Source organism: Capricornis sumatraensis, chromosome 8 (genome assembly GCF_032405125.1).
Source record: "Capricornis sumatraensis isolate serow.1 chromosome 8, serow.2, whole genome shotgun sequence".
Lineage (NCBI taxonomy): Eukaryota > Metazoa > Chordata > Mammalia > Artiodactyla > Bovidae > Capricornis > Capricornis sumatraensis.
In genome coordinates, this window is record NC_091076.1 from 22,249,418 (window position 1) to 22,256,337 (window position 6,920).

The window sequence follows — 6,920 nt, forward strand, 5'->3', positions numbered from 1 at the left end:
TTCTTTTCACAGCTATTTGTAAGGCCTCCCCAGACAGCCATTTTGCTTTTTTGCATTTCTTTTCCATGGGGATGGTCTTGATCCCTGTCTGCTGTACAATGTCACCAACCTCATTCCATAGTTCATCAGGCACTCTATCTATCAGATCTAGGCCCTTAAATCTATTTCTCACTTTCACTTTATAATCATAAGGGATTTGATTTAGGTCATACCTGAATGGTCTAGCAGTTTTCCCTACTTTCTTCAATTTGAGTCTGAATTTGGTAATAAGGAGTTCATGATCTGAGCCACAGTCAGCTCCTGGTCTTGTTTTTGTTGACTGTATAGAGCTTCTCCATCTTTGGCTGCAAAGAATATAATCAATCTGATTTTGGTGTTGACCATCTGGTGATGTCCATGTGTAGAGTCTTCTCTTGTGTTGTTCGAAGAGAGTGTTTGGTATGACCAGTGCATTTTCTTGGCAAAACTCTATTAGTCTTTGTCCTGCTTCATTCCGCATTCCAAGGTCAAATTTGCCTGTTACTCCAGGTGTTTCTTGACTTCCTACTTTTGCATTCCAGTCCCCTATAATGAAAAGGACTAAAATGGACTGGAATGGGTGAATTTAACTCAGATGACCATTATATCTACTACTGTGGGCAGGAATCCCTCAGAAGAAACGGAGTAGCCATCATGGTCAACAAAAGAGTCCGAAATGTAGTACTTGGATGCAATCTCAAAAACGACAGAATGATCTCTGTTCGTCTCCAAGGCAAACCATTCAATATCACAGTTATCCAAGTCTATGCCCCAACCAGTAACACTGAAGAAACTGAAGTTGAACAGTTTTATGAAGACCTACAAGACCTTTTAGAACTAACAACCCCCCCCCAAAAAAAAGACAGTGATGGGGGGCGGTTTATCTATTTTTATTTTTTATTATTTATCTGGCTGCATTGGGTCTTAGTTGTGCCACACCAGGTCTTCATTGCTGCACACCGACTCTCTACTTGTAGAGCACAGGGCTCCAACACACGGGCTTAGCTGCTCCACTGCATGTGGGATGCTAGTCCCCTAACCAGGAATTGAACTTGTGGATTCCATGTGACACTGCAAGCTGGGTTCTTAACCACTGGGCCACCAGGGAAGTTCCTAAACCTGGTGCTGAAAGACGCCTTCTAGAGCCTGAATTGCAGCTCCGCCCTGGGGGCCTGAGGACCAAGACAAAGCAACTCAGTTCAGTTCAGTCGGTCAGTCATGTCCGACTCTTAGCCACTCCATGGACTGCAGCACACCAGGCCTCCCTGTCCATCACCAACTCCTGGAGTTTACTCAAACTCATGTCCATTGAGTCAGTGATGCTATCCAACTATCTCATCCTCTGTTGTCCCCTTCTCCTGCCTTCAATCTTTCCCAGCATCAGGATCTTTTCCAATGAGTCAGCTCTTCGCATCAGGTGGCCAAAGTATTCAAGTTTCAGCTTCAACATCAGTCCTTCCAGTGAACACTCAGGATTGATTTCCTTTAGGATGGACTGGTTGGATCTCCGTGCAGTGCAACGGACTCAAGAGTCTTCTCCAACCCCACAGTTCAAAAGCATCAATTCTTCGGTGCTCAGCTTTCTTTATAGTCCAACTCTTACATCCATACATGACCACTGGAAAAACCATAGCCTTGACTAGATGGACCTTTGTTGGCAAAGTAGTGTCTCTGCTTTTGAATATGCTATCTAGGTTGGTCATAACTTTTCTTCCAAAGAGTAAGTGTCTTTTCATTTCATGGCTGCAATCACCATCTACAGTGATTTTGGAGCCCCCCAAAATAAAGTCTGCCACTGTTTTCACTGTTTCTCCATCTATTTGCCATGAAGTGATGGGACCAGATGCCATGATCTTAGTTTTCTGAATGTTGAGCTTTAAACCAACTTTTTCACTCTCCTCTTTCACTTTCATCAAGACGCTCTTTAGTTCTTCTTCACTTTCTGCCATAAGGATGGTGTCATCTGCATATCTGAGGTTATTGATATTTCTCCTGGCAATCTTGATTCCAGCTTGTGCTTCATCCAGCCCAGCATTTCTCATGATGTACTCTGCATGTAAGTTAAATAAGCAGGGTGACAATATATAGCTTTAATGTACTCCTTTTCCTATTTGGAACCAGTCTGTTGTTCCATGTCCAGTTCTAACTGTTGCTTCCTGACCTGCACACAGATTTCTCAAGAGGCAGATCAGGTAGTTGGTAGTCCCATCTCTTTCAGAATTTTCCACAGTTTATTGTGATCCACACAGTCAAGGCTTTGGCATAGTCAATAAAGCAGAAATAGATGTTTTTCTGGAACTCTCTTGCTTTTTCCATGATCCAGAGGATGTTGGCAATTTGATCTCTGGTTCCTCTGCCTTCTAAAACCAGCTTGAACATCTGGAAGTTCACGGTTCACATATTGCTGAAGCCTAGCTTGAAGAATTTTGAGCATTACTTTACTAGCATGTGAGATGAGTGCAATTGTGCAGTAGTTTGAACATTCTTTGGCATTACCTTTCTTAGGGATTGGAATGAAACTGACCTTTTCCAGTCCTGTGGCCACTGCTGAGTTTTCCAGATTTGCTGGCATGTTGAGTGCAGCACTTTCACAGCATCATCTTTTGGGATTTGAAATAGCTCCACTGGAATTCCATCACCTCCACTAGCTTTGTTCGTAGTGATGCTTTCTAAGGCCCACTTGACTTCACATTCCAGGATGTCTGGCTCTAAGTGAATGATCACACCATTGTGATTATCTTGGTCGTGAAGATCTTTTTTGTACAGTTCTTCTGTGTATTCTTGCCACCTCTTCCTTTTTTAAAATTTTTTAATTTTTGTATATTCTAACTTTTATTTTATTTTTTTCTTTTTTTATTTCTTTTAAAAAATTTTTATTTTTACTTTATTTTACTTTACAATACTGTATTGGTTTTGCCATATATTGACATGAATCCACCATGGGTGTACATGCGATTCCAAACATGAACCCCCCTCCCACCTCCCTCCCCACAACATCTCTCTGGGTCATCCCCGTGCACCAGCCCCAAGCATGCTGTATCCTGCATCAGACATAGACTGGTGATTCGATTCTTACATGATAGTATACATGTTTCAATGCCATTCTCCCAAATCATCCCACCCTCTCCCTCTCCCTCTGAGTCCAAAAGTCCGCTATACACATCTTTTCATCTGTGTCTTTTTTGCTGTCTTGCATACAGGGTCATCATTGCCATCTTTCTAAATTCCATATATATGTGTTAGTATACTGTATTGGTGTTTTTCTTTCTGGCTTACTTCACTCTGTATAGTCGGCTCCAATTTCATCCATCTCATCAGAACTGATTCAAATGTATTCTTTTTAGTGGCTGAGTAGTACTCCATTGTGTATATGTACCACAGCTTTCTTATCCATTCATCTGCTGATGGACATCTAGGTTGTTTCCATGTCCTGGCTATTATAAACAGTGCTGTGATGAACATTGGGGTACATGTGTCTCTTTCAATTCTGGTTTCCTCGGTGTGTATGCCCAGCAGTGGGATTGCTGGGTCATATGGCAGTTCTATTTGCAATTTTTTAAGGAATCTCCACACTGTTTTCCATACTGGTTGTACTAGTTTGCATTCCCACCAACAGTGTAGGAGGGTTCCCTTTTCTCCACACCCTCTCCAGCACTTATTGCTTGCAGATTTTTGGATCTCAGACATTCTGACTGGTGTGAAGTGGTACCTCATTGTGGTTTTGATTTGCATTTCTCTAATAATGAGTGATGCTGAGCATCTTTTCATGTGTTTGTTAGCCATCCATATGTCTTCTTTGGAGAAATGTCTATTTAGTTCTTTGGCCCATTTTTTGATTGGGTCGTTTATTTTTCTGGAATTGAGTTGCTTAAGTTGCTTGTATATTTTTGAGGTTAGTTGTTTGTCAGTTGTTTCAGTTGCTATTATTTTCTCCCATTCAGAAGGCTGTCTTTTCACCTTGCTTATATTTTCCTTTGTTGTGCAGAAGCTTTTAATTTTAATTAGATCCCATTTGTTTATTTTTGCTTTTATTTCCAGAATTCTGGGAGGTGGATCATAGAGGATCCTGCTGTGATTTATGTCGGAGAGTGTTTTGCCTATGTTCACCTCTAGGAGTTTTATAGTTTCTGGTCTTACATTTAGATCTTTAATCCATTTTGAGTTTATTTTTGTGTGTGGTGTTAGAAAGTGATCTAGTTTCATTCTTTTACAAGTGGTTGACCAGTTTTCCCAGCACCACTTGTTAAAGAGATTGTCTTTACTCCATGGTATATTCTTGCCTCCTTTGTCAAAGATAAGGTGTCCATATGTGTGTGGATTTATCTCTGGGCTTTCTATTTTGTTCCATTGACCTATATTTCTGTCTTTGTGCCAGTACCATACTGTCTTGATGACTGTGGCTTTGTAGTACAGCCTGAAGTCAGGCAAGTTGATTCCTCCAGTTCCATTCTTCATTCTCAAGATTGCTTTGGCTATTTGAGGTTTTTTGTATTTCCATACAAATCTTGAAATTATTTGTTCTAGTTCTGTGAAAAATATTGCTGGTAGCTTGATAGGGATTGCATTGAATTTGTAAATTGTTTTGGGTAGTATACTCATTTTCACTATATTGATTCTTCCGATCCATGAACATGGTATATTTCTCCATCTATTAGTGTCCTCTTTGATTTCTTTCATCAGTGTTTTATAGTTTTCTATATATAGGTCTTTAGTTTCTTTAGGTAGATATATTCCTAAGTATTTTATTCTTTTCGTTGCAATGGTGAATGGAATTGTTTCCTTAATTTCTTTTTCTACTTTCTCATTATTAGTGTATAGGAATGCAAGGGATTTCTGTGTGTTGATTTTATATCCTGCAACTTTACTATATTCATTGATTAGCTCTAGTAATTTTCTGGTGGAGTCTTTAGGGTTTTCTATGTAGAGGATCATGTCATCTGCAAACAGTGAGAGTTTTACTTCTTCTTTTCCAATTTGGATTCCTTTTATTTCTTTTTCTGCTCTGATTGCTGCTTGCCACCTCTTCTTAATATCCTCTGCTTCTATTAGGTCCCTACCATTTATGTCCTTTTTTGAGCCCATCTTTGCATGAAATGTTCCCTTGGTGTCTCTAATTTTCTTGAAGAGATCTCTAGTCTTTCCCATTCTGTTGTTTTCCTCTATTTCTTTGCATTGATCGCTGAGGAAGACTTTCTTATCTCTTCTTGCTATTCTTTGGAACTCTGCATTCAAATGGTTATATCTATCCTTTTCTCCTTTGCTTTTTGCTTCTCTCCCTTTCACAGCTATTTGTAAGGCCTCCCCAGACAGCCATTTTGTTGTTTTGCATTTATTTTTCTTGCTCCCTCCCCAAGAAAAAAAGACTTTTCAACTGGCTCCTGCTTTTCAAGCCAGAGTGAGTCTTAGTAGTTTGAGACTTACTATTTGTCACCACTGGTGTGTATACAACCTGTCTCAGTGTGGAGGGATTTGTATCCAAAGAATGAACTAGCCTCCAGGCATACCCTTGGGTTATCAGTATCCCCACTGCTGAGGAAAGGAGTACACAAAGGCTTTATGTTGTCACTCTGCTTATTTAACTTACATGCAGAGTACATCATGCTAAATGCCAGGCTGAATGAAGCACAAGCTGGAATCAGGATTACTGGGAGAAGTATCAATAACCTCAGACAGGCAGATGACACCACCCTTATGGCAGAACTAAAGCACCTCTTGATAAAAGTAAAAGAGGAGAGTGAAAAAAATGGCTTAAAACTCAACATTCAGTAAATGAAGATCATGGCATCCAGTCCCATCACTTCATGCCAAACAGATGAGGAAACAATGGAAACAGTGAGAGACTGTATTTTTGGGGCTCCAAAATCACTGCAGGTGGTGACTGTAGCCATGAAATTAAAAGATGCTTACTCCTTGGAGGAAAAGTTATGACCAACCTAGACAGCATATTAAAAAGCAGAGACATTACTTTGCCAACCAAGGTCCGTGTAGTCAAAGCTATGGTTTTTCCAGTAGTCATGTATGAATGTGAGAGTTGGACCATAAAGAAAGCTGAGCACCGAAAAATGGATGCTTTTGAGCCGTAATGTTGGAGAAGACTCTTGAGAGTCCCTTGGACTGCAAGGAGATCAAACCAGTCAATCCTAAAGGAAATCAGTCCTGAATATTCATTGGAAGGACTGATGCTGAAGCTGAAGTTCCAATACTATGGCCACCTGATGCAAATAACTGACTCACTGGAAAAAAAACCCTGATGCTGGAAAAGATTGAGGTGGGAAGAGAAGGGGATGACAGAGGATGAGATGGTTGGATGGCATCACTGACTCAATGGACCTGAGTTTGAGCAAGCTCCGGGAGTTGGTGATGGACAGGGAAGCCTGGTGTGCTGCAGTCCACGGGGTCACAAAGAGTCGGACACAACTGCGTAACTGAACTGACTGAACTGCCTCCTCTTGGCACGGCTGCCGTGAGCACCCCAGTTTGGAGCACCCAGCACCCCGCTCCGAGGTCCTGGGATGCTGTGCCAATAGCTCACATGATCCCCAATGAGCACAGGAGCAGCTGGCAACACACATTGGCACAGGGGCTGATGGGCAGTGTCAGAGGGCAGACAGAGATGCCAAGAGCTTGCCCGGCAGACCCAAGGGTTCAGGGTGGCCAAAGTGAGCACTCAGTAACCACTGCCATTTCATTATCAAAATATTTAATAACATACTGGGACTTTGGGTCATGCCCCACCCCGCCCCACCGCCCTACACACTTCCCCAACAGCACTGCCCTGATAAGCCATCTGCCCTGGGGACACAGAGGGCTGGGACAAGAGTGAGGCAAGGTGCCCTCACACTCAGGGGCTGGCCACGCCTGGGAGTGACACCCCCACCCCGCCCTGCCTCTCCCTGGTCCCT